This window comes from Anomaloglossus baeobatrachus, chromosome 3, assembly GCF_048569485.1.
Source record: "Anomaloglossus baeobatrachus isolate aAnoBae1 chromosome 3, aAnoBae1.hap1, whole genome shotgun sequence".
NCBI lineage: Eukaryota > Metazoa > Chordata > Amphibia > Anura > Aromobatidae > Anomaloglossus > Anomaloglossus baeobatrachus.
In genome coordinates, this window is record NC_134355.1 from 666,504,967 (window position 1) to 666,531,626 (window position 26,660).

The window sequence follows — 26,660 nt, forward strand, 5'->3', positions numbered from 1 at the left end:
GGGGCTGGAGCCAACAAGGAGGTGCGCAGTCTTCTATTATGCTCCGAAAGAGCACACCTCCATGTGTTGAACCCATTGCGGCTTTAGGCCAGAGGTAGGCAGGGATCGGGTGGTGGATGCAGGCCACCACCACAGTTGGTAACGCAGAACGGTTAAGACCAGCTCCTGTCCTAACAGTCCTGCTTGTGCAGCCCAGTGGCATTAACAGGCCTGCTGCTGCTGATGCGCCTGCTGTCCACAGGTGTGGCCCCTACGCACACGGTCAGCGTACTCAATGGCCCCTGTGTTGTTAACAGGGAGTTCCTGGGCTGGGTGGGCATGTGGACCCTGTGACGCTAACAGGGCTCACAGTCTCCAGATCCGAATGGCGTCTAACTCGGTTCAGGCTACTATTAGTTTCATAGCCACACAGCTCTGTATCCTCCACCAAACCTTCAAGTTGCCAACCTCTCCTTTTCCAACTGGGAGCACGGTGGACACTGACTGCTGATGGGGATATATACCTTTCTCTTTCTTTTCTTATTAATTTTCGTTATATAGCGGTCACAGATTATATAACACTTTATCCAAATCTGCCAGTCCCACTGTAACAGATGTTGTTTCTTCAGCAAATGTTACAGTTGCTTAACCACCAAATCCACGGACCAAAACTTTTTTCCCCTTTCCAACACACCTGTTCCCCTTTCCAACAGCATCTGTCCTTTTTCAACTCATTTTGGGATATGACCAAAAGTGCAACTGTGCAGGGACACCGTACTCAACGCCATCTCAGCACAGCAGCCATCCCTCGGTCCCTCCGATGTGGACAAGTAAAAGACCATTTCCTCCTATCCATGACAAAGCGTTGAGATTCACTCTGTGCAGCACTGGTGTTTAGTGGACAAGTAGATCTAAGATTGCGTACCACATTCTGCAGATACTCCTGTATACGTGCGTCTATTTCTATGGCAGGAATTAGTTCACCAAATTTTGTCTTGTACCGGGGATCTAACAGTGTGGCAACCCAGTATTCAGGATTAGTTCAAATTCATACAATCCGAGGGTCATGTAGGTAGTGCAGCAAGAAGGCGCTCATGTGTCTTGTGCATCCAGGAGGACCAAGTCCTTGGTGTGTTGGTGGCAGAGAGGTGAGAATCGTGCATCCTTCCTCTGCCCTCTCCCCCCAACCTCGCACAACCAAAATGTGAGCAAGCTCTCACTCATCTGCTGAGTCTTCCATGCCCATCGCCAGTTCGTCCTCCATTTCTTCATGGGCTCCTGCACTTTCATCAACACTTTTTGCTGATACTATGCGCCCTTGTTAATCCCTCTCCCTCACCATGACTGCCGCATAGGTGCCGCTGACCATCTGTACCTCGTAGATCTTGTTATCCCTTCCGCATATGACTCCTCCTGTACTTCCTCCCCTTCCTCTTGTCCCAACACCTGACTCCGAATAATAATTACAGTGTGCTCCATCATGTAGATGACCAGAATTGTCACGCTGAGAATGACATTGCCAGTGCTAAACATCTTCGTCGACATTTCAAAACTGTGTAGCAGGGTGCATAGGTCCTTGATCTGACACCACTCCAGCAGCGTGATCTGCACCACCTCTGGATCAAGTTATCCCAGGCTATATGTCTTACCGTATTTCAGCAGGGCTCTGCGGTGCTGCCACACACGCTGCAACATGTGCAGATTCCAATTCCTGCGTGTCGAAACATCGCATTTACGGCGTTTAACTGCCAGACCCTAAGACTTCCGGAGTGATGAAAGTTGTTGAGCTGCTGTGTGCGCACGATGGAAGTGAGCACATAGCGAGCGTGCCCACTGCACAAGGCCATGTAGGCCGTGATGGTGTTTTAAAAATTGCTGGCGAATTCGGTTCAACACGTGAGCCCTAAAAGGCACGTGTGTCACATTGCCCTGAGGATGGCCCGCAGCCAGGTTTGCATCATTGCCGCACACGGCTGTTAAGTCACCAACGGAGTCCGCTCCGTCAATTTGTACTCCGGTCGCCAGGTGACAACGTGTTCCTTTCATGAATAGTGCTGATGATGGGAGAGTAGTCGATGCCAGCGGCGCAGGTGGACGCAGGTTATGCTCACCCACTGGGCTGCATTACCTTGACAGATGCAGAATCTCTGGCTGAATGTAGCTGGTGGGTATCTCACAGATGAAATACCATCATTCAGCTACAACCAATGGGAAGACACCACACCCTTTTTTATGCCCATCCTGTCTGCAGACCACTGCCAGACATAGCTATGAACCTCTGGTTAATTTTACCCCCAGTTCAGTTTTATGATTTTGTGTGCTTGTTACCTGACTACTTTTCCTGCTTGCTGTTTATGTACCTTGTTGGCCGATACGCATTTCACCTCTGCTTGTTTTCTGATTCTTTCCTGGCCGTCCCATTCTGTTCCTGTTCCTCAATTAATGTTTTGACCCTGCCTGACTACTATTCTCTGTAATAGCGGTGTGACTCACATTTCCCATACATTTCAAAGTAAAACTTTGACCGCCTGATGGCATTGAGCTCTGCTGCCAGCATAGTAAGGAGGTGTGTGGTAGTCCTTGTGCGCAGTTGCAAGGAAGGGTGGCCTGACCACACAGGGTTTGCGCCAAGGTAGAGGACCCACACGAGGTTGAAGAGGCAGAAGCAGTGTATTAACTTCTACATACAGAACAAGGATTGAAACAACTCGTGGGGACGGCAAGACTTGTACAGCAGACCCTTCTCCATCTCTCACCATAGTTTGCCAGTGCCCAGTCAGTGACATGTAATGACCCTGTCTATGCTTACTGGTCCAAGTATCTGTGTTGAAATGCACCCTGTCGCACACAGATTTTCTCAAGGAAGTGGTGATGTTGTGTGCGACATGCTGGTGTAGCGCGGGCATGCTTTTCTTGGAGAAGCAGTGGTGATTGGGCATCTGGTACTGGGGCACAGCGACAGACATAAGGTCTGTAAAATCCTGTGTGTCCACTACGCGTAAAGGCAGCATTTCGGTAGCCAACAGCTTACAGAGGGATAGAGTCAACCACTTAGCTTTGTCATGGGTCGCAGTAAGTGGCCTTTTATTTGACCACATCTGAGGGACAGAGATCTGGCTGCTGTCTGTAGACGGTGTTGAGTAGGGTGTCCCTGGAAAAATGCAGGTTTGTGAGAAAAGTGCAGGCGGAGACATGATGTTGCCTTCATCTTGCCTTCAGATCTGTTCATCTTGTATCATTTTTAAAAAACACAGCAAGCAAGGGTTACTCCAAGCGGAGTCTACCTTTTTTCCCCAAATTGGGCACACAGACACCCCATCAGTGGCAGGACTTGTGCCCTAGTTGCAAACAGGATGTTTTGATTTGCATCAAGCACATTCCAAATCCACAAGCATTTACTCTCCCCAGGATGACACAGGGGTAGTAAATTCCTTCTGGATCCATGACTTGTTCATTTTGATGAACGTCAGTCTGTCCACATTGTCACTGGACAGACGCGTGCGCTTATCTGTCAGCACACACCCAGCAGCACTGAAGACACGTTCAGAGACAACGCTGGCAGCTGGACACGACAAAATCTTCAAGGCGTAACTGGAGAGCTCTTGACATTTTTCTAGATTTGAAGCACAAAAGGAGCAAGGCTCCATTTGCAAAGTCATTGCATCGATGTTCATTTGGAGATACTCCTGTATCATCCTCTCCATCCGTTGACTATGTGACACACTTGATGTCTCTGGTGGCCTTGCAAAGGAGGGTCTAAAAAAATTATGAAAAGATTCCATAAAATTGCTGTTACCAGCACCAGATACGGTCCTACTGGTACGGGTAGACTGTTGAAGATGACGAGGCCGTCCCATGTTTGTCAAGTTACAACTGGGAGAATCACTCCCTTCACCTGCACGGTTGTTTGGTGGAAAAGCCGAGCTAAGATCGAGTAACAGCTTCTGCTGATACTCCTGCATACGTGCGTCCCTTTCTATGGGTGGAATTATGTCACAAAATTTGGACTTGTCCCGGGGATCTAATAGTGTGGCAAGCCAGTAGTCATCATCACTTCTAATTTTGACAATACGAGGGTCATGTTGGAGGTAGTGCAACAAGAAGGCACTCATGTGTCTTGCGCAGCCATGCGGACCAAGTCCACGCTGTGTTTGTGGCATAGAGGTGATAACCATTCTTTCTTCCTCTGTCATCTCCCCCCAACCTCTTTCAACTTAAATTTGACCAAGGTCCCCCTCATCAGCTGAGTCTTCCATGTCCATGGACAGTTCGTCCTCCATATCTTCATGTCCTCCTGCACCTTCCTCAACATCTCGCCTGCTACCATGCGCCCTTGTTGATCCCTGTCCCCCATGGTCCCATGCCTGCCGCGTTGGTGATGATGAACGTCTGGACCTTGGTGATGTTGTTGTGTCTTGCGCATATGAATCCTCCTGTAGTTCCTCCCCTTCCTGTTGTCCCACCCCCTGACTCCGAATAGTGTTTAGCGTGTGCTCCAGCATGTAAATGACTGTAATCGTCATGCTGATAATGGCATTGTCAGCGCTAAACATATTCGTCGCCATGTCGAAACTGTGCAGAAGGGTGCATAGGTCCGTGATCTGAGATCACTCCATCAGGGTGATCTGCCCCACCTCTGCATCTCGTTGGCCCAGGCTATACGTCATGACGTATTGCACCAGGGCTCTGCGGTGCTGCCACAGTCGCTGTAACATGTGGAGAGTTGAATTCCAGCGTGTCGCCACATCGCATTTCAGGCGATGAACCGGCAGGCCGAAAGACTTCTGGAGCGATGCAAGTCGTTCAGCTGCGGCGCTTGAACGGCGGAAGTGAGCACTGCAGACAGTTTCCGTGCCCTGGTCAGAAGGCCATCTAGGCCGGGATAGTGTGTTAAAAATTGCTGGACAACAAGGTTCAACACGTGAGCCATACAAGGCACGTGTGTCACCTTGCCCAGGCGAAGGGCCGCACCCAGGTTTGCAGCATTGTCGCACACGGCCTTACCAGGCTGCAGGTTGAGTGGAGACAACCATTTATTAAACTCGGACCGCAGAGCTGACCACAACTCCTCAGCTGTGTGACTCTTATTCCCAAGACATGTCAAGCTAAAGACCGCCTGATGCCGTTGCGCTCTGCTGCCAGCATAGTAATGAGGGGTGCGTGATTCCTTCTGCGCAGTGAGAACGCTGGTGGCCTGACCAGGCAGGCTTGGGGCGGAGGTGGAGGACCCAGATGAGGTGGAGGATGCAGAAGCAGTGGCGGAACTTGGACAGACAGAGGATGGACACACAAGTCGTGGGGACGGCAAGACTTGTGCAGCAGACCCTTCACCATCTATCACCATAGTTACCCAGTGCCCAGTCAGCGACATGTAACGTCCCTGTCCATGCTTACTGGTCCAAGTATCGGTGCTGAAATTCACCCGTTCACACACAGAGTTTCTCAAGGAAGCGGTGATATTGTGTGCGACATGCTGGTGTAGCGCGGGCACACCTTTCTTAGAGAAGTAGTGGCGACTAGGCATCTGGTACTGGGGCACAGCGACAGATATAAGGTCTCTAAAATCCTGTGTGTCCACTAGGCGGAAAGGCAGCATTTCTGTAGCCAACAGCTTACAGAGGGATAGAGTCAACCTCTTCGCTTTGTCATGGGTCGAAGGAAGTGGCCTTTTATTTGACCACATCTGAGGGACAGAGATCTGGCTGCTGTGTGTAGACGGTGTTGAGTAGGGTGTCCCTGGAAAAATGCAGCTTTGGGAGGAAAGTGCAGGCGGAGACATGATGTTGCCTTCATCCAAAGTTGGTGCTATCGATGTCTGAGAGAGCTGTACACACTCACTTGTTTCCCCTTCCAAACCAACTGATGACCTACCAAGCAAACTGCCTGTTGCGGTTACAGTGGTGGAAGTTGTGGGTGGAAAAACAGGTGTGACAGCTGTCCCCACAGTCCTAGAAGATGACGAGCGTGCGGATGCCCTGGAAGGGGCAGGCGGTGGATGGTTGGCTACACTAGGCCGCATTGCAGCATGGTGAGCTTCCCACCAGGCCATATGATATTTATTCATGTGACGATTCATGGAAGAAGTTGTCAAACTGCTGAGGTTTTGACCTCTACTAAGATAACCATGGCAAATGTTACAGATCACATAATTTGGCCGATCTTTTTTTATGTCAAAAAAGGACCAGGCTAGGCAAGGCTTAGAGGCCATGCGACCTGTTGATCCACCCCGAATAATGCTCAGAGGCAGAGTGGTGGCTGAGGATGCAGTTGTAGACGTGCTACCAGTGCTCCGACTGTGTCCAGGAAGGCGCCAGGTTACTTCGACGTCGGTTGCATCCTCCTCCACCGCCTCTATTGACCTCCTCGAGTGTCTGACTGTGGGTTGACAGTAGGTGGGATCTAGAACTTCATCATCAATTGTTGTGTTTGCACTCCCCTCCCCCTCAGACCGAGTTTCTTCTTGCCCTGACCGAATATTTAAGTTGTCATCCCAATCGGGTATCTGCGTCTCATCTTCATCAGTATGTTCCTCATTGCCTATAACCACAGTTGTTGGAAAGGCAGCATTTTGGTAGCCAACAGTTTGCATTTTATGAAAGTCAACCTCCAAGCCATGTCATGCCCTTCTAAAAGCATGTATAACACAGCGAGGGGACTCCAACCACAGTCTCCCTCGTTGCCACTCACTGGGCCACACACACCCCACTTGACTGGCATCGGTTGAGCCCCCTTTTGAAAAAGAAAAAGATGCTTTGCATGAAGCACTCTCAAAAATACGCGTGCCTTTCCCGTCCCCTGGCTGACCCCGGGGAAGAAAAGTCCTCTGAGAGCCATGACTTGTTCATCTTGGTTCTTTTAGAAACACAGCGAGGGGACTCCAACCACAGTCTCCCTCGTTGCCACTCACTGGGCCACACACACCCCACTTGACTGGCATCGGTTGAGCCCCCTTTTGAAAAAGAAAAAGATGCTTTGCATGAAGCACTCTCAAAAATACGCGTGCCTTTCCCGTCCCCTGGCTGACCCCGGGGAAGAAAAGTCCTCTGAGAGCCATGACTTGTTCATCTTGGTTCTTTTAGAAACACAGCGAGGGGACTCCAACCACAGTCTCCCTCGTTGCCACTCACTGGGCCACACACACCCCACTTGACTGGCATCGGTTGAGCCCCCTTTTGAAAAAGAAAAAGATGCTTTGCATGAAGCACTCTCAAAAATACGCGTGCCTTTCCCGTCCCCTGGCTGACCCCGGGGAAGAAAAGTCCTCTGAGAGCCATGACTTGTTCATCTTGGTTCTTTTAGAAACACAGCGAGGGGACTCCAACCACAGTCTCCCTCGTTGCCACTCACTGGGCCACACACACCCCACTTGACTGGCATCGGTTGAGCCCCCTTTTGAAAAAGAAAAAGATGCTTTGCATGAAGCACTCTCAAAGATACGCGTGCCTTTCCCGTCCCCTGGCTGACCCCGGGGAAGAAAAGTCCTCTGAGAGCCATGACTTGTTCATCTTGGTTCTTTTAGAAACACAGCGAGGGGACTCCAACCACAGTCTCCCTCTTTGCCACTCACTGGGCCACACACACCCCACTTGACTGGCATCGGTTGAGCCCCCTTTTGAAAAAGAAAAAGATGCTTTGCATGAAGCACTCTCAAAAATACGCGTGCCTTTCCCGTCCCCTGGCTGACCCCGGGGAAGAAAAGTCCTCTGAGAGCCATGACTTGTTCATCTTGGTTCTTTTAGAAACACAGCGAGGGGACTCCAACCACAGTCTCCCTCGTTGCCACTCACTGGGCCACACACACCCCACTTGACTGGCATCGGTTGAGCCCCCTTTTGAAAAAGAAAAAGATGCTTTGCATGAAGCACTCTCAAAAATACGCGTGCCTTTCCCGTCCCCTGGCTGACCCCGGGGAAGAAAAGTCCTCTGAGAGCCATGACTTGTTCATCTTGGTTCTTTTAGAAACACAGCGAGGGGACTCCAACCACAGTCTCCCTCGTTGCCACTCACTGGGCCACACACACCCCACTTGACTGGCATCGGTTGAGCCCCCTTTTGAAAAAGAAAAAGATGCTTTGCATGAAGCACTCTCAAAAATACGCGTGCCTTTCCCGTCCCCTGGCTGACCCCGGGGAAGAAAAGTCCTCTGAGAGCCATGACTTGTTCATCTTGGTTCTTTTAGAAACACAGCGAGGGGACTCCAACCACAGTCTCCCTCGTTGCCACTCACTGGGCCACACACACCCCACTTGACTGGCATCGGTTGAGCCCCCTTTTGAAAAAGAAAAAGATGCTTTGCATGAAGCACTCTCAAAAATACGCGTGCCTTTCCCGTCCCCTGGCTGACCCCGGGGAAGAAAAGTCCTCTGAGAGCCATGACTTGTTCATCTTGGTTCTTTTAAAAACACAGCGAGGGGACTCCAACCACAGTCTCCCTCGTTGCCACTCACTGGGCCACACACACCCCACTTGACTGGCATCGATTGAGCCCCCTTTTGAAAAAGAAAAAGATGCTTTGCATGAAGCACTCTCAAAAATACGCGTGCCTTTCCCGTCCCCTGGCTGACCCCGGGGAAGAAAAGTCCTCTGAGAGCCATGACTTGTTCATCTTGGTTCTTTTAGAAACACAGCGAGGGGACTCCAACCACAGTCTCCCTCGTTGCCACTCACTGGGCCAAACACACCCCACTTGACTGGCATCGGTTGAGCCCCCTTTTGAAAAAGAAAAAGATGCTTTGCATGAAGCACTCTCAAAAATACGCGTGCCTTTCCTGTCCCCTGGCTGACCCCGGGGAAGAAAAGTCCTCTGAGAGCCATGACTTGTTCATCTTGGTTCTTTTAGAAACACAGCGAGGGGACTCCAACCACAGTCTCCCTCGTTGCCACTCACTGGGCCACACACACCCCACTTGACTGGCATCGGTTGAGCCCCCTTTTGAAAAAGAAAAAGATGCTTTGCATGAAGCACTCTCAAAAATACGCGTGCCTTTCCCGTCCCCTGGCTGACCCCGGGGAAGAAAAGTCCTCTGAGAGCCATGACTTGTTCATCTTGGTTCTTTTAGAAACACAGCGAGGGGACTCCAACCACAGTCTCCCTCGTTGCCACTCACTGGGCCACACACACCCCACTTGACTGGCATCGGTTGAGCCCCCTTTTGAAAAAGAAAAAGATGCTTTGCATGAAGCACTCTCAAAAATACGCGTGCCTTTCCCGTCCCCTGGCTGACCCCGGGGAAGAAAAGTCCTCTGAGAGCCATGACTTGTTCATCTTGGTTCTTTTAGAAACACAGCGAGGGGACTCCAACCACAGTCTCCCTCGTTGCCACTCACTGGGCCACACACACCCCACTTGACTGGCATCGGTTGAGCCCCCTTTTGAAAAAGAAAAAGATGCTTTGCATGAAGCACTCTCAAAAATACGCATGCCTTTCCCGTCCCCTGGCTGACCCCGGGGAAGAAAAGTCCTCTGAGAGCCATGTCCACATTGTCAGTGGACAGACACGTGTGCTTATCTGCCAGCAGACCCACAGCAGCACTGAAGACAGGTTCCGAGAGAACGCTGGCTGCAGGACACGACAAGATCCCCAAGACGTACGTGGCGAGCTCAGGCAATTTATCAAGATTGGAAGCCAAGAATGAGCAGGGCTCAAGTTGCACAATAATGGCATGTTTCCTTGCATATACTCATATATCTGTGTGTCCTCCTCTTTTTCCTTGTCCAGCTCTTTTGTTTTCGCATGAGTATATGTCCTTGTCACTTTCCCATGTGTTGTGAGTTGTTTGTGACCTTTTGGACACCTTTGAGGGTGTTTTCTAGGTGTTTTTCTGTGTTTGTGATTGCCTGCCATTGTTTCCTATGCAGTTCGAGTTCGGTTCGTCGAACGTTCGACGAACCGAACTCGAACGGGAGGTCCGTTCGGCGAACCAACCTCGAGCCGAACCGCGACCGGTTCGCTCATCTCTACTCTTTAGCACAAAGTGGCGAATGTAAATGTCTAGATAAGATCAAGATTCAAAGATTGGAGGCTTGTTTTAATTGGAGAAGAGTTTTGTATCTAAAGAATTTAAACCTTTATCCGTTATCTTCAGTATTCTTTAAAAGTGGAATTGTAAAAAACGGAAATATTTTCCAAAAAAGTTTATTTGCCTCCTGAAATCATAATGTATGCCATAAGATATGTCCCGAAAATTGGCTTGAATTTTTTGTCTTTACTAAAATGTAAATATTTTGTGAAAATCTGCTCTCAAATCTTGAAAGATTGCTTTTAGAGTGATTTCCATTTTTACTATTCTTTCTCTTATTAGTTTTAGCCACACTGAAGTTCCAAACAATTTTTTTCAGTTTCAGGCTCTGTGGCGCAATGGATAGCGCATTGGACTTCTAGCAAAGTGTAGGCATTCAAAGGTTGTGGGTTCGAGTCCCGCCAGAGTCAGCTTTTGTTTGGTGTCTGATGCGAAAGTCCTATATAATACCCATAAGATAATAAAGAGTAAGAAATGATCTAATATATGATTTATTATTATCCTTTAGAGCATTTTTGTAGAATCCAAAAATCACTAGGGCTCCCCTTTCTAGAAAAGACTAAGAAGGCAACCCAGTTTTGTGAACTTTTAAAATGCTGCTTTTCCATCCTGTTTTGAAATTCATTCTTCATGTAGATTTGTTATGTGTGTCTAGAACACAGAGAGAGTCGAGAAAATGCTAACGCTGAGTTTTTCTCTGCTGGTTCTAAAATTATTGAACATCTTGATGTTATATTTTAGAATACCTGAATTTCCAAATGTAAATCAGATTTTAAAATGATCAAAGAAAAGAATGTTGAGGAAGCTGCTAAAAAAAACACTCTTTAGCACAAAGTGGCGAATGTAAATGTCTAGATAAGATAAAGATTCAAAGATTGGAGGCTTGTTTTAATTGGAGAAGAGTTTTGTATCTAAAGAATTTAAACCTTTATCCGTTATCTTCAGTATTCTTTAAAAGTGGAATTGTAAAAAACGGAAATATTTTCCAAAAAAGTTTATTTGCCTCCTGAAATCATAATGTATGCCATAAGATATGTCCAGAAAATTTGCTTGAAATTTTTGTCTTTACTAAAATGTAAATATTTTGTGAAAATCTGCTCTCAAATCTTGAAAGATTGCTTTTAGAGTGATTTCCATTTTTACTATTCTTTCTCTTATTAGTTTTAGCCACACTGAAGTTCCAAACAATTTGATTCAGTTTCAGGCTCTGTGGCGCAATGGATAGTGCATTGGACTTTTAGGAAAGTGTAGGCATTCAAAGGTTGTGGGTTTGAGTCCCGCCAGAGTCAGCTTTTGTTTGGTGTCTGATGCGAAAGTCCTATATAATACCCATAAGATAATAAAGAGTAAGAAATGATCTAATATATGATTTATTATTATCCTTTAGAGCATTTTTGTAGAATTCAAAAATCGCTAGGGCTCCCCTTTCTAGAAAAGACTAAGAAGGCAACCCAGTTTTGTGAACTTTTAAAATGCTGCTTTTCCATCATGTTTTGAAATTCATTCTTCATGTAGATTTGTTATGTGTGTCTAGAACACAGAGAGAGTCGAGAAAATGCTAACGCTGAGTTTTTCTCTGCTGGTTCTAAAATTATTGAACATCTTGATGTTATATTTTAGAATACCTGAATTTCCAAATGTAAATCAGATTTTAAAATGATCAAAGAAAAGAATGTAGAGGAAGCTGCTAAAAAAACACTTTAGCACAAAGTGGCGAATGTGAATGTCTAGATAAGATCAAGATTCAAAGATTGGAGGCTTGTTTTATTTGGAGAAGAGTTTTGTATCTAAAGAATTTAAACCTTTATCCATTATCTTCAGTATTCTTTAAAAGTGGAATTGAAAAAAACGGAAATATTTTCCAAAAAAGTTTATTTGCCTCCTGAAATCATAATGTATGCCATAAGATATGTCCCGAAAATTGGCTTGAATTTTTTGTCTTTACTAAAATGTAAATATTTTGTGAAAATCTGCTCTCAAATCTTGAAAGATTGCTTTTAGAGTGATTTCCATTTTTACTATTCTTTCTCTTATTAGTTTTAGCCACACTGAAGTTCCAAACAATTTTTTTCAGTTTCAGGCTCTGTGGCGCAATGGATAGCGCATTGGACTTCTAGCAAAGTGTAGGCATTCAAAGGTTGTGGGTTCGAGTCCCGCCAGAGTCAGCTTTTGTTTGGTGTCTGAAGCGAAAGTCCTATATAATACCCATAAGATAATAAAGAGTAAGAAATGATCTAATATATGATTTATTATTATCCTTTAGAGCATTTTTGTAGAATCCAAAAATCACTAGGGCTCCCCTTTCTAGAAAAGACTAAGGGTATGTGCGCACGTTGCTTTTTACCTGCTTTTTACCTGCTTTTTTGCTGCTTTTTCTTCTGCGCTGTTTAATGCCAAAATGGATGTGTTCTTCTATTCAAGCAAAGTCTATGGGAATTTGGGTTTCTTGTTCACACTATGTTGTTCAAAATGCTGCCTTTTTGTGGCAGAACTGTGGTCAAAAACTCAGCTTTTCAAAGAAGCAACATGTCAATTGTTTTTGCCATTTGGGTTTTGCACTGCAAAGCTGAGTTTTTGACCAAAGTTCTGCCACAAAAAGGCAGCATTTTGAACAACATAGTGTGAACAAGAAACCCAAATTCCCATAGACTTTGCTTGAATAGAAGAACACATCCATTTTGGCATTAAACAGCGCAGAAGAAAAAGCAGCAAAAAAGCAGGTAAAAAGCAGGTAAAAAGCAACGTGCGCACATACCCTAAGAAGGCAACCCAGTTTTGTGAACTTTTAAAATGCTGCTTTTCCATCCTGTTTTGAAATTCATTCTTCATGTAGATTTGTTGTGTGTGTCTAGAACACAGAGAGAGTCGAGAAAATGCTAACGCTGAGCTTTTCTCTGCTGGTTCTAAAATTATTGAACATCTTGATGTTATATTTTAGAATACCTGAATTTCCAAATGTAAATCAGATTTTAAAATGATCAAAGAAAAGAATGTTGAGGAAGCTGCTAAAAAAACACTCTTTAGCACAAAGTGGCGAATGTAAATGTCTAGATAAGATCAAGATTCAAAGATTGGAGGCTTGTTTTAATTGGAGAAGAGTTTTGTATCTAAAGAATTTAAACCTTTATCCGTTATCTTCAGTATTCTTTAAAAGCGGAATTGTAAAAAACGGAAATATTTTCTAAAAAAGTTTATTTGCCTCCTGAAATCATAATGTATGCCATAAGATATGTCCAGAAAATTTGCTTGAAATTTTTGTCTTTACTAAAATGTAAATATTTTGTGAAAATCTGCTCTCAAACCTTGAAATATTGCTTTTAGAGTGATTTCCATCTTTACTGTTCTTTCTCTTATTAGTTTTATCCACACTGAACTCCAAACAATTTTTTTCAGTTTCAGGCTCTGTGGCGCAAGGGATAGCGCATTGGACTTCTAGGAAAGTGTAGGCATTCAAAGGTTGTGGGTTCGAGTCCCGTCAGAGTCAGCTTTTGTTTGGTGTCTGATGCGAAAGTCCTATATAATACCCATAAGATAATAAAGAGTAAGAAATGATCTAATATATGATTTATTATTATCCTTTAGAGCATTTTTGTAGAATTCAAAAATCGCTAGGGCTCCCCTTTCTAGAAAAGACTAAGAAGGCAACCCAGTTTTGTGAACTTTTAAAATGCTGCTTTTCCATCCTGTTTTGAAATTCATTCTTCATGTAGATTTGTTATGTGTGTCTAGAACACAGAGAGAGTCGAGAAAATGCTAACGCTGAGTTTTTCTCTGCTGGTTCTAAAATTATTGAACATCTTGATGTTATATTTTAGAATACCTGAATTTCCAAATGTAAATCAGATTTTAAAATGATCAAAGAAAAGAATGTTGAGGAAGCTGCTAAAAAAACACTCTTTAGCACAAAGTGGCGAATGTAAATGTCTAGATAAGATAAAGATTTAAAGATTGGAGGCTTGTTTTAATTGGAGAAGAGTTTTGTATCTAAAGAATTTAAACCTTTATCCGTTATCTTCAGTATTCTTTAAAAGTGGAATTGTAAAAAACGGAAATATTTTCCAAAAAAGTTTATTTGCCTCCTGAAATCATAATGTATGCCATAAGATATGTCCAGAAAATTTGCTTGAAATTTTTGTCTTTACTAAAATGTAAATATTTTGTGAAAATCTGCTCTCAAATCTTGAAAGATTGCTTTTAGAGTGATTTCCATTTTTACTATTCTTTCTCTTATTAGTTTTAGCCACACTGAAGTTCCAAACAATTTGATTCAGTTTCAGGCTCTGTGGTGCAATGGATAGTGCATTGGACTTTTAGGAAAGTGTAGGCATTCAAAGGTTGTGTGTTCGAGTCCCGCCAGAGTCAACTTTTGTTTGGTGTCTTATGCGAAAGTCCCATATAATACCCATAAGATAATAAAGAGTAAGAAATGATCTAATATATGATTTATTATTATCCTTTAGAGCATTTTTGTAGAATTCAAAAATCGCTAGGGCTCCCCTTTCTAGAAAAGACTAAGAAGGCAACCCAGTTTTGTGAACTTTTAAAATGCTGCTTTTCCATCCTGTTTTGAAATTCATTCTTCATGTAGATATGTTATGTGTGTCTAGAACACAGAGAGAGTCGAGAAAATGCTAACGCTGAGTTTTTCTCTGCTGGTTCTAAAATTATTGAACATCTTGATGTTATATTTTAGAATACCTGAATTTCCAAATGTAAATCAGATTTTAAAATGATCAAAGAAAAGAATGTAGAAGAAGCTGCTAAAAATACACTCTTTAGCACAAAGTGGCGAATGTAAATGTCTAGATAAGATAAAGATTCAAAGATTGGAGGCTTGTTTTAATTGGAGAAGAGTTTTGTATCTAAAGAATTTAAACCTTTATCTATTATCTTCAGTATTCTTTAAAAGTGGAATTGAAAAAAACGGAAATATTTTCCAAAAAAGTTTATTTGCCTCCTGAAATCATAATGTATGCCATAAGATATGTCCAGAAAATTGGCTTGAAATTTTTGTCTTTACTAAAATATAAATATTTTGTGAAAATCTGCTCTTAAATCTTGAAAGATTGCTTTTAGAGTGATTTCCATTTTTACTATTCTTTCTCTTATTAGTTTTAGACACACTGAAGTTCCAAACAATTTTTTTCAGTTTCAGGCCCTGTGGCGCAATAGATAGCGCATTGGACTTCTAGGAAAGTGTAGGCATTCAAAGGTTGTGGGTTCGAGTCCTGCCAGAGTCAGCTTTTGTTTGGTGTCTGATGCGAAAGTCCTATATAATACCCATAAGATAATAAAGAGTAAGAAATGATCTAATATATGATTTATTATTATCCTTTAGAGCATTTTTGTAGAATTCAAAAATCGCTAGGGCTCCCCTTTCTAGAAAAGACTAAGAAGGCAACCCAGTTTTGTGAACTTTTAAAATGCTGCTTTTCCATCCTGTTTTGAAATTCATTCTTCATGTAGATTTGTTATGTGTGTCTAAAACACAGAGAGAGTTGAGAAAATGCTAACGCTGAGTTTTTCTCTGCTGGTTCTAAAATTATTGAACATCTTGATGTTATATTTTAGAATACCTGAATTTCCAAATGTAAATCAGATTTTAAAATGATCAAAGAAAAGAATGTAGAGGAAGCTGCTAAAAAAACACTCTTTAGCACAAAGTGGCGAATGTAAGTGTCTAGATAAGATAAAGATTCAAAGATTGGAGGCTTGTTTTAATTGGAGAAGAGTTTTGTATCTAAAGAATTTAAACCTTTATCCATTATCTTCAGTATTCTTTAAAAGTGAAAAAAACGGAAATATTTTCCAAAAAAGTTTATTTGCCTCCTGAAATCATAATGTATGCCATAAGATATGTCCAGAAAATTGGCTTGAAATTCTTGTCTTTACTAAAATGTAAATATTTTGTGAAAATCTGCTCTCAAATCTTGAAAGATTGCTTTTAGAGTGATTTCCATTTTTACTATTCTTTCTCTTATTAATTTTAGCCACACTGAAGTTCCAAACAATTTTTTTCAGTTTCAGGCTCTGTGGCGCAATGGATAGCGCATTGGACTTCTAGGAAAGTGTAGGCATTCAAAGGTTGTGGGTTCGAGTCCCGCCAGAGTCAGCTTTTGTTTGGTGTCTGATGCGAAAGTCCTATATAATACCCATAAGATAATAAAGAGTAAGAAATTATTTAATATATGATTTATTATTATCCTTTAGAGCATTTTTGTAGAATTCAAAAATCGCTAGGGCTCCCCTTTCTAGAAAAGACTAAGAAGGCAACCCAGTTTTGTGAACTTTTAAAATGCTGCTTTTCCATCCTGTTTTGAAATTCATTCTTCATGTAGATTTGTTATGTGTGTCTAAAACACAGAGAGAGTTGAGAAAATGCTAACGCTGAGTTTTTCTCTGCTGGTTCTAAAATTATTGAACATCTTGATGTTATATTTTAGAATACCTGAATTTCCAAATGTAAATCAGATTTTAAAATGATCAAAGAAAAGAATGTAGAGGAAGCTGCTAAAAAAACACTCTTTAGCACAAAGTGGCGAATGTAAATGTCTAGATAAGATAAAGATTCAAAGATTGGAGGCTTGTTTTAATTGGAGAAGAGTTTTGTATCTAAAGAATTTAAACCTTTATCCATTATCTTCAGTATTCTTTAAAAGTGAAAAAAACGGAAATATTTTCCAAAAAAGTTTATTTGCCTCCTGAAATCATAATGTATGCCATAAGATATGTCCAGAAAATTGACTTGAAATTCTTGTCTTTACTAAAATGTAAATATTTTGTGAAAATCTGCTCTCAAATCTTGAAAGATTGCTTTTAGAGTGATTTCTATTTTTACTATTCTTTTATTAGTTTTAGCCACACTGAAGTTCCAAACAATTTTTTTCAGTTTCAGGCTCTGTGGCGCAATGGATAGCGCATTGGACTTCTAGGAAAGTGTAGGCATTCAAAGGTTGTGGGTTCGAGTCCTGCCAGAGTCAGCTTTTGTTTGGTGTCTGATGCGAAAGTCCTATATAATACCCATAAGATAATAAAGAGTAAGAAATGATTTAATATATGATTTATTATTATCCTTTAGAGCATTTTTGTAGAATTCAAAAATCGCTAGGGCTCCCCTTTCTAGAAAAGACTAAGAAGGCAACCCAGTTTTGTGAACTTTTAAAATGCTGCTTTTCCATCCTGTTTTGAAATTCATTCTTCATGTAGATTTGTTATGTGTGTCTAAAACACAGAGAGAGTTGAGAAAATGCTAACGCTGAGTTTTTCTCTGCTGGTTCTAAAATTATTGAACATCTTGATGTTATATTTTAGAATACCTGAATTTCCAAATGTAAATCAGATTTTAAAATGATCAAAGAAAAGAATGTAGAGGAAGCTGCTAAAAAACACTCTTTAGCACAAAGTGGCGAATGTAAATGTCTAGATAAGATAAAGATTCAAAGATTGGAGGCTTGTTTTAATTGGAGAAGAGTTTTGTATCTAAAGAATTTAAACCTTTATCCATTATCTTCAGTATTCTTTAAAAGTGAAAAAAACGGAAATATTTTCCAAAAAAGTTTATTTGCCTCCTGAAATCATAATGTATGCCATAAGATATGTCCAGAAAATTGGCTTGAAATTCTTGTCTTTACTAAAATGTAAATATTTTGTGAAAATCTGCTCTCAAATCTTGAAAGATTGCTTTTAGAGTGATTTCCATTTTTACTATTCTTTCTCTTATTAGTTTTAGCCACACTGAAGTTCCAAACAATTTTTTTCAGTTTCAGGCTCTGTGGCGCAATGGATAGCGCATTGGACTTCTAGGAAAGTGTAGGCATTCAAAGGTTGTGGGTTCGAGTCCCGCCAGAGTCAGCTTTTGTTTGGTGTCTGATGCGAAAGTCCTATATAATACCCATAAGATAATAAAGAGTAAGAAATGATTTAATATATGATTTATTATTATCCTTTAGAGCATTTTTGTAGAATTCAAAAATCGCTAGGGCTCCCCTTTCTAGAAAAGACTAAGAAGGCAACCCAGTTTTGTGAACTTTTAAAATGCTGCTTTTCCATCCTGTTTTGAAATTCATTCTTCATGTAGATTTGTTATGTGTGTCTAAAACACAGAGAGAGTTGAGAAAATGCTAACGCTGAGTTTTTCTCTGCTGGTTCTAAAATTATTGAACATCTTGATGTTATATTTTAGAATACCTGAATTTCCAAATGTAAATCAGATTTTAAAATGATCAAAGAAAAGAATGTAGAGGAAGCTGCTAAAAAAACACTCTTTAGCACAAAGTGGCGAATGTAAATGTCTAGATAAGATAAAGATTCAAAGATTGGAGGCTTGTTTTAATTGGAGAAGAGTTTTGTATCTAAAGAATTTAAACCTTTATCCATTATCTTCAGTATTCTTTAAAAGTGAAAAAAACTGAAATATTTTCCAAAAAAGTTTATTTGCCTCCTGAAATCATAATGTATGCCATAAGATATGTCCAGAAAATTGGCTTGAAATTCTTGTCTTTACTAAAATGTAAATATTTTGTGAAAATCTGCTCTCAAATCTTGAAAGATTGCTTTTAGAGTGATTTCCATTTTTACTATTCTTTCTCTTATTGTTTTAATTGGAGAAGAGTTTTGTATCTAAAGAATTTAAACCTTTATCCATTATCTTCAGTATTCTTTAAAAGTGAAAAAAACTGAAATATTTTCCAAAAAAGTTTATTTGCCTCCTGAAATCATAATGTATGCCATAAGATATGTCCAGAAAATTGGCTTGAAATTCTTGTCTTTACTAAAATGTAAATATTTTGTGAAAATCTGCTCTCAAATCTTGAAAGATTGCTTTTAGGCCTCTTTCACACGTCAGTAATTTGCATCAGTGTTTCATCAGTGTGTCATCAGTATTTGGATGCCAAAACCAGGAATGTCTCCAAAACACAGAACACGTGTCAGTCTTTCAATTATAGTTGTTCTAGTAAGTTCCACTCCTGGTTTTGGCATCCAAATACTGATGACACACTGACGAAACACTGATGCAAAATACTGACGTGTGAAAGAGGCCTTAGAGTGATTTCCATTTTTACTATTCTTTCTCTTATTAGTTTTAGCCACACTGAAGTTCCAAACAATTTTTTTCAGTTTCAGGCTCTGTGGCGCAATGGATAGCACATTGGACTTCTAGGAAAGTGTAGGCATTCAAAGGTTGTGGGTTCGAGTCCCGCCAGAGTCAGCTTTTGTTTGGTGTCTGATGCGAAAGTCCTATATAATACCCATAAGATAATAAAGAGTAAGAAATGATTTAATATATGATTTATTATTATCCTTTAGAGCATTTTTGTAGAATTCAAAAATCGCTAGGGCTCCCCTTTCTAGAAAAGACTAAGAAGGCAACCCAGTTTTGTGAACTTTTAAAATGCTGCTTTTCCATCCTGTTTTGAAATTCATTCTTCATGTAGATTTGTTATGTGTGTCTAAAACACAGAGAGAGTTGAGAAAATGCTAACGCTGAGTTTTTCTCTGCTGGTTCTAAAATTATTGAACATCTTGATGTTATATTTTAGAATACCTGAATTTCCAAATGTAAATCAGATTTTAAAATGATCAAAGAAAAGAATGTAGAGGAAGCTGCTAAAAAAACACTCTTTAGCACAAAGTGGCGAATGTAAATGTCTAGATAAGATAAAGATTCAAAGATTGGAGGCTTGTTTTAATTGGAGAAGAGTTTTGTATCTAAAGAATTTAAACCTTTATCCATTATCTTCAGTATTCTTTAAAAGTGAAAAAAACTGAAATATTTTCCAAAAAAGTTTATTTGCCTCCTGAAATCATAATGTATGCCATAAGATATGTCCAGAAAATTGGCTTGAAATTCTTGTCTTTATTAAAATGTAAATATTTTGTGAAAATCTGCTCTCAAATCTTGAAAGATTGCTTTTAGAGTGATTTCCATTTTTACTATTCTTTCTCTTATTAGTTTTAGCCACACTGAAGTTCCAAACAATTTTTTTCAGTTTCAGGCTCTGTGGCGCAATGGATAGCGCATTGGACTTCTAGGAAAGTGTAGGCATTCAAAGGTTGTGGGTTCGAGTCCCGCCAGAGTCAGCTTTTGTTTGGTGTCTGATGCGAAAGTCCTATATAATACCCATAAGATAATAAAGAGTAAGAAATGATTTAATATATGATTTATTATTATCCTTTAGAGCATTTTTGTAGAATTCAAAAAGCGCTAGGGCTCCCCTTTCTAGAAAAGACTAAGAAGGCAACCCAGTTTTGTGAACTTTTAAAATGCTGCTTTTCCATCCTGTTGTGAAATTCATTCTTCATGTAGATTTGTTATGTGTGTCTAAAACACAGAGAGAGTTGAGAAAATGCTAACGCTGAGTTTTTCTCTGCTGGTTCTAAAATTATTGAACATCTTGATGTTATATTTTAGAATACCTGAATTTCCAAATGTAAATCAGATTTTAAAATGATCAAAGAAAAGAATGTAGAGGAAGCTGCTAAAAAAACACTCTTTAGCACAAAGTGGCGAATGTATATGTCTAGATAAGATAAAGATTCAAAGATTGGAGGCTTGTTTTAATTGGAGAAGAGTTTTGTATCTAAAGAATTTAAACATTTATCCATTATCTTCAGTATTCTTTAAAAGTGAAAAAAATGGAAATATTTTCCAAAAAAGTTTATTTGCCTCCTGAAATCATAATGTAAGCCATAAGATATGTCCAGAAAATTGGCTTGAAATTCTTGTCTTTACTAAAATGTAAATATTTTGTGAAAATCTGCTCTCAAATCTTGAAAGATTGCTTTTAGAGTGATTTCCATTTTTACTATTCTTTCTCTTATTAGTTTTAGCCACACTGAAGTTCCAAACAATTTTTTTCAGTTTCAGGCTCTGTGGCGCAATGGATAGCGCATTGGACTTCTAGGAAAGTGTAGGCATTCAAAGGTTGTGGGTTCGAGTCCCGCCAGAGTCAGCTTTTGTTTGGTGTCTGATGCGAAAGTCCTATATAATACCCATAAGATAATAAAGAGTAAGAAATGATTTAATATATGATTTATTATTATCCTTTAGAGCATTTTTGTAGAATTCAAAAATCGCTAGGGCTCCCCTTTCTAGAAAAGACTAAGAAGGCAACCCAGTTTTGTGAACTTTTAAAATGCTGCTTTTCCATCCTGTTTTGAAATTCATTCTTCATGTAGATTTGTTATGTGTGTCTAAAACACAGAGAGAGTTGAGAAAATGCTAACGCTGAGTTTTTCTCTGCTGGTTCTAAAATTATTGAACATCTTGATGTTATATTTTAGAATACCTGAATTTCCAAATGTAAATCAGATTTTAAAATGATCAAAGAAAAGAATGTAGAGGAAGCTGCTAAAAAAACACTCTTTAGCACAAAGTGGCGAATGTAAATGTCTAGATAAGATAAAGATTCAAAGATTGGAGGCTTGTTTTAATTGGAGAAGAGTTTTGTATCTAAAGAATTTAAACCTTTATCCATTATCTTCAGTATTCTTTAAAAGTGAAAAAAACTGAAATATTTTCCAAAAAAGTTTATTTGCCTCCTGAAATCATAATGTATGCCATAAGATATGTCCAGAAAATTGGCTTGAAATTCTTGTCTTTACTAAAATGTAAATATTTTGTGAAAATCTGCTCTCAAATCTTGAAAGATTGCTTTTAGAGTGATTTCCATTTTTACTATTCTTTCTCTTATTAGTTTTAGCCACACTGAAGTTCCAAACAATTTTTTTCAGTTTCAGGCTCTGTGGCGCAATGGATAGCGCATTGGACTTCTAGGAAAGTGTAGGCATTCAAAGGTTGTGGGTTCGAGTCCCGCCAGAGACAGCTTTTGTTTGGTGTCTGATGCGAAAGTCCTATATAATACCCATAAGATAATAAAGAGTAAGAAATGATTTAATATATGATTTATTATTATCCTTTAGAGCATTTTTGTAGAATTCAAAAATCGCTAGGGCTCCCCTTTCTAGAAAAGACTAAGAAGGCAACCCAGTTTTGTGAACTTTTAAAATGCTGCTTTTCCATCCTGTTTTGAAATTCATTCTTCATGTAGATTTGTTATGTGTGTCTAAAACACAGAGAGAGTTGAGAAAATGCTAACGCTGAGTTTTTCTCTGCTGGTTCTAAAATTATTGAACATCTTGATGTTATATTTTAGAATACCTGAATTTCCAAATGTAAATCAGATTTTAAAATGATCAAAGAAAAGAATGTAGAGGAAGCTGCTAAAAAAACACTCTTTAGCACAAAGTGGCGAATGTAAATGTCTAGATAAGATAAAGATTCAAAGATTGGAGGCTTGTTTTAATTGGAGAAGAGTTTTGTATCTAAAGAATTTAAACCTTTATCCATTATCTTCAGTATTCTTTAAAAGTGAAAAAAACTGAAATATTTTCCAAAAAAGTTTATTTGCCTCCTGAAATCATAATGTATGCCATAAGATATGTCCAGAAAATTGGCTTGAAATTCTTGTCTTTACTAAAATGTAAATATTTTGTGAAAATCTGCTCTCAAATCTTGAAAGATTGCTTTTAGGCCTCTTTCACACGTCAGTATTTTGCATCAGTGTTTCATCAGTGTGTCATCAGTATTTGGATGCCAAAACCAGGAATGTCTCCAAAACACAGAACACGTGTCAGTCTTTCAATTATAGTTGTTCTAGTAAGTTCCACTCCTGGTTTTGGCATCCAAATACTGATGACACACTGACGAAACACTGATGCAAAATACTGACGTGTGAAAGAGGCCTTAGAGTGATTTCCATTTTTACTATTCTTTCTCTTATTAGTTTTAGCCACACTGAAGTTCCAAACAATTTTTTTCAGTTTCAGGCTCTGTGGCGCAATGGATAGCGCATTGGACTTCTAGGAAAGTGTAGGCATTCAAAGGTTGTGGGTTCGAGTCCCGCCAGAGTCAGCTTTTGTTTGGTGTCTGATGCGAAAGTCCTATATAATACCCATAAGATAATAAAGAGTAAGAAATGATTTAATATATGATTTATTATTATCCTTTAGAGCATTTTTGTAGAATTCAAAAATCGCTAGGGCTCCCCTTTCTAGAAAAGACTAAGAAGGCAACCCAGTTTTGTGAACTTTTAAAATGCTGCTTTTCCATCCTGTTTTGAAATTCATTCTTCATGTAGATTTGTTATGTGTGTCTAAAACACAGAGAGAGTTGAGAAAATGCTAACGCTGAGTTTTTCTCTGCTGGTTCTAAAATTATTGAACATCTTGATGTTATATTTTAGAATACCTGAATTTCCAAATGTAAATCAGATTTTAAAATGATCAAAGAAAAGAATGTAGAGGAAGCTGCTAAAAAAACACTCTTTAGCACAAAGTGGTGAATGTAAATGTCTAGATAAGATAAAGATTCAAAGATTGGAGGCTTGTTTTAATTGGAGAAGAGTTTTGTATCTAAAGAATTTAAACCTTTATCCATTATCTTCAGTATTCTTTAAAAGTGAAAAAAACTGAAATATTTTCCAAAAAAGTTTATTTGCCTCCTGAAATCATAATGTATGCCATAAGATATGTCCAGAAAATTGGCTTGAAATTCTTGTCTTTACTAAAATGTAAATATTTTGTGAAAATCTGCTCTCAAATCTTGAAAGATTGCTTTTAGAGTGATTTCCATTTTTACTATTCTTTCTCTTATTAGTTTTAGCCACACTGAAGTTCCAAACAATTTTTTTCAGTTTCAGGCTCTGTGGCGCAATGGATAGCGCATTGGACTTCTAGGAAAGTGTAGGCATTCAAAGGTTGTGGGTTCGAGTCCCGCCAGAGTCAGCTTTTGTTTGGTGTCTGATGCGAAAGTCCTATATAATACCCATAAGATAATAAAGAGTAAGAAATGATTTAATATATGATTTATTATTATCCTTTAGAGCATTTTTGTAGAATTCAAAAATCGCTAGGGCTCCCCTTTCTAGAAAAGACTAAGAAGGCAACCCAGTTTTGGGAACTTTTAAAATGCTGCTTTTCCATCCTGTTTTGAAATTCATTCTTCATGTAGATTTGTTATGTGTGTCTAAAACACAGAGAGAGTTGAGAAAATGCTAACGCTGAGTTTTTCTCTGCTGGTTCTAAAATTATTGAACATCTTGATGTTATATTTTAGAATACCTGAATTTCCAAATGTAAATCAGATTTTAAAATGATCAAAGAAAAGAATGTAGAGGAAGCTGCTAAAAAAACACTCTTTAGCACAAAGTGGCGAATGTAAATGTCTAGATAAGATAAAGATTCAAAGATTGGAGGCTTGTTTTAATTGGAGAAGAGTTTTGTATCTAAAGAATTTAAACCTTTATCCATTATCTTCAGTATTCTTTAAAAGTGAAAAAAATGGAAATATTTTCCAAAAAAGTTTATTTGCCTCCTGAAATCATAATGTATGCCATAAGATATGTCCAGAAAATTGGCTTGAAATTCTTGTCTTTAATAAAATGTAAATATTTTGTGAAAATCTGCTCTCAAATCTTGAAAGATTGCTTTTAGAGTGATTTCCATTTTTACTATTCTTTCTCTTATTAGTTTTAGCCACACTGAAGTTCCAAACAATTTTTTTCAGTTTCAGGCTCTGTGGCGCAATGGATAGCGCATTGGACTTCTAGGAAAGTGTAGGCATTCCAAGTTTGTGGGTTCGAGTCCCGCCAGAGTCAGCTTTTGTTTGGTGTCTGATGCGAAAGTCCTATATAATACCCATAAGATAATAAAGAGTAAGAAATGATTTAATATATGATTTATTATTATCCTTTAGAGCATTTTTGTAGAATTCAAAAATCGCTAGGGCTCCCCTTTCTAGAAAAGACTAAGAAGGCAACCCAGTTTTGTGAACTTTTAAAATGCTGCTTTTCCATCCTGTTTTGAAATTCATTCTTCATGTAGATTTGTTATGTGTGTCTAAAACACAGAGAGAGTTGAGAAAATGCTAACGCTGAGTTTTTCTCTGCTGGTTCTAAAATTATTGAACATCTTGATGTTATATTTTAGAATACCTGAATTTCCAAATGTAAATCAGATTTTAAAATGATCAAAGAAAAGAATGTAGAGGAAGCTGCTAAAAAAACACTCTTTAGCACAAAGTGGCGAATGTAAATGTCTAGATAAGATAAAGATTCAAAGATTGGAGGCTTGTTTTAATTGGAGAAGAGTTTTGTATCTAAAGAATTTAAACCTTTATCCATTATCTTCAGTATTCTTTAAAAGTGAAAAAAACGGAAATATTTTCCAAAAAAGTTTATTTGCCTCCTGAAATCATAATGTATGCCATAAGATATGTCCAGAAAATTGGCTTGAAATTCTTGTCTTTACTAAAATGTAAATATTTTGTGAAAATCTGCTCTCAAATCTTGAAAGATTGCTTTTAGAGTGATTTCCATTTTTACTATTCTTTCTCTTATTAGTTTTAGCCACACTGAAGTTCCAAACAATCTTTTTCAGTTTCAGGCTCTGTGGCGCAATGGATAGCGCATTGGACTTCTAGGAAAGTGTAGGCATTCAAAGGTTGTGGGTTCGAGTCCCGCCAGAGTCAGCTTTTGTTTGGTGTCTGATGCGAAAGTCCCATATAATACCCATAAGATAATAAAGAGTAAGAAATGATTTAATATATGATTTATTATTATCCTTTAGAGCATTTTTGTAGAATTCAAAAATCGCTAGGGCTCCCCTTTCTAGAAAAGACTAAGAAGGCAACCCAGTTTTGTGAACTTTTAAAATGCTGCTTTTCCATCCTGTTTTGAAATTCATTCTTCATGTAGATTTGTTATGTGTGTCTAAAACACAGAGAGAGTTGAGAAAATGCTAACGCTGAGTTTTTCTCTGCTGGTTCTAAAATTATTGAACATCTTGATGTTATATTTTAGAATACCTGAATTTCCAAATGTAAATCAGATTTTAAAATGATCAAAGAAAAGAATGTAGAGGAAGCTGCTAAAAAAACACTCTTTAGCACAAAGTGGCGAATGTAAATGTCTAGATAAGATAAAGATTCAAAGATTGGAGGCTTGTTTTAATTGGAGAAGAGTTTTGTATCTAAAGAATTTAAACCTTTATCCATTATCTTCAGTATTCTTTAAAAGTGAAAAAAACGGAAATATTTTCCCAAAAAGTTTATTTGCCTCCTGAAATCATAATGTATGCCATAAGATATGTCCAGAAAATTGGCTTGAAATTCTTGTCTTTACTAAAATGTAAATATTTTGTGAAAATCTGCTCTCAAATCTTGAAAGATTGCTTTTAGAGTGATTTCCATTTTTACTATTCTTTCTCTTATTAGTTTTAGCCACACTGAAGTTCCAAACAATTTTTTTCAGTTTCAGGCTCTGTGGCGCAATGGATAGCGCATTGGACTTCTAGGAAAGTGTAGGCATTCAAAGGTTGTGGGTTCGAGTCCCGCCAGAGTCAGCTTTTGTTTGGTGTCTGATGCGAAAGTCCTATACAATACCCATAAGATAATAAAGAGTAAGAAATGATTTAATATATGATTTATTATTATCCTTTAGAGCATTTTTGTAGAATTCAAAAATCGCTAGGGCTCCCCTTTCTAGAAAAGACTAAGAAGGCAACCCAGTTTTGTGAACTTTTAAAATGCTGCTTTTCCATCCTGTTTTAAAATTCATTCTTCATGTAGATTTGTTATGTGTGTCTAAAACACAGAGAGAGTT

At 39.2% G+C, this 26,660-nt stretch overlaps 16 non-coding genes across 16 annotated transcripts; all 16 read left to right on the forward strand.

The window, feature by feature from the left end:
- The first annotated feature begins 10,323 nt into the window (after window positions 1-10,323).
- On the forward strand, window positions 10,324-10,409 carry TRNAR-UCU (transfer RNA arginine (anticodon UCU)). The gene is given in 2 exon segments: window positions 10,324-10,360; window positions 10,374-10,409. It is a non-coding gene; the product is annotated as a tRNA-Arg (tRNA).
- A 793-nt stretch (window positions 10,410-11,202) lies between these two features.
- Window positions 11,203-11,288, forward strand: TRNAK-UUU (transfer RNA lysine (anticodon UUU)). The gene is given in 2 exon segments: window positions 11,203-11,239; window positions 11,253-11,288. It is a non-coding gene; the product is annotated as a tRNA-Lys (tRNA).
- Window positions 11,289-12,078: 790 nt separating this feature from the next.
- TRNAR-UCU (transfer RNA arginine (anticodon UCU)) lies at window positions 12,079-12,164 on the forward strand. The gene is given in 2 exon segments: window positions 12,079-12,115; window positions 12,129-12,164. It is a non-coding gene; the product is annotated as a tRNA-Arg (tRNA).
- A 1,233-nt stretch (window positions 12,165-13,397) lies between these two features.
- TRNAR-UCU (transfer RNA arginine (anticodon UCU)) lies at window positions 13,398-13,483 on the forward strand. Its single transcript is given in 2 exon segments — window positions 13,398-13,434; window positions 13,448-13,483. It is a non-coding gene; the product is annotated as a tRNA-Arg (tRNA).
- Window positions 13,484-16,025: 2,542 nt separating this feature from the next.
- Window positions 16,026-16,111, forward strand: TRNAR-UCU (transfer RNA arginine (anticodon UCU)). Its single transcript is given in 2 exon segments — window positions 16,026-16,062; window positions 16,076-16,111. It is a non-coding gene; the product is annotated as a tRNA-Arg (tRNA).
- A 782-nt stretch (window positions 16,112-16,893) lies between these two features.
- On the forward strand, window positions 16,894-16,979 carry TRNAR-UCU (transfer RNA arginine (anticodon UCU)). The gene is given in 2 exon segments: window positions 16,894-16,930; window positions 16,944-16,979. It is a non-coding gene; the product is annotated as a tRNA-Arg (tRNA).
- Window positions 16,980-17,764: 785 nt separating this feature from the next.
- Window positions 17,765-17,850, forward strand: TRNAR-UCU (transfer RNA arginine (anticodon UCU)). Its single transcript is given in 2 exon segments — window positions 17,765-17,801; window positions 17,815-17,850. It is a non-coding gene; the product is annotated as a tRNA-Arg (tRNA).
- Window positions 17,851-19,121: 1,271 nt separating this feature from the next.
- TRNAR-UCU (transfer RNA arginine (anticodon UCU)) lies at window positions 19,122-19,207 on the forward strand. Its single transcript is given in 2 exon segments — window positions 19,122-19,158; window positions 19,172-19,207. It is a non-coding gene; the product is annotated as a tRNA-Arg (tRNA).
- Window positions 19,208-19,993: 786 nt separating this feature from the next.
- TRNAR-UCU (transfer RNA arginine (anticodon UCU)) lies at window positions 19,994-20,079 on the forward strand. Its single transcript is given in 2 exon segments — window positions 19,994-20,030; window positions 20,044-20,079. It is a non-coding gene; the product is annotated as a tRNA-Arg (tRNA).
- A 786-nt stretch (window positions 20,080-20,865) lies between these two features.
- TRNAR-UCU (transfer RNA arginine (anticodon UCU)) lies at window positions 20,866-20,951 on the forward strand. Its single transcript is given in 2 exon segments — window positions 20,866-20,902; window positions 20,916-20,951. It is a non-coding gene; the product is annotated as a tRNA-Arg (tRNA).
- A 786-nt stretch (window positions 20,952-21,737) lies between these two features.
- Window positions 21,738-21,823, forward strand: TRNAR-UCU (transfer RNA arginine (anticodon UCU)). Its single transcript is given in 2 exon segments — window positions 21,738-21,774; window positions 21,788-21,823. It is a non-coding gene; the product is annotated as a tRNA-Arg (tRNA).
- Window positions 21,824-22,826: 1,003 nt separating this feature from the next.
- TRNAR-UCU (transfer RNA arginine (anticodon UCU)) lies at window positions 22,827-22,912 on the forward strand. The gene is given in 2 exon segments: window positions 22,827-22,863; window positions 22,877-22,912. It is a non-coding gene; the product is annotated as a tRNA-Arg (tRNA).
- A 786-nt stretch (window positions 22,913-23,698) lies between these two features.
- Window positions 23,699-23,784, forward strand: TRNAR-UCU (transfer RNA arginine (anticodon UCU)). Its single transcript is given in 2 exon segments — window positions 23,699-23,735; window positions 23,749-23,784. It is a non-coding gene; the product is annotated as a tRNA-Arg (tRNA).
- A 786-nt stretch (window positions 23,785-24,570) lies between these two features.
- TRNAR-UCU (transfer RNA arginine (anticodon UCU)) lies at window positions 24,571-24,656 on the forward strand. Its single transcript is given in 2 exon segments — window positions 24,571-24,607; window positions 24,622-24,656. It is a non-coding gene; the product is annotated as a tRNA-Arg (tRNA).
- A 786-nt stretch (window positions 24,657-25,442) lies between these two features.
- Window positions 25,443-25,528, forward strand: TRNAR-UCU (transfer RNA arginine (anticodon UCU)). Its single transcript is given in 2 exon segments — window positions 25,443-25,479; window positions 25,493-25,528. It is a non-coding gene; the product is annotated as a tRNA-Arg (tRNA).
- Window positions 25,529-26,314: 786 nt separating this feature from the next.
- TRNAR-UCU (transfer RNA arginine (anticodon UCU)) lies at window positions 26,315-26,400 on the forward strand. The gene is given in 2 exon segments: window positions 26,315-26,351; window positions 26,365-26,400. It is a non-coding gene; the product is annotated as a tRNA-Arg (tRNA).
- Window positions 26,401-26,660: the final 260 nt, after the last annotated feature.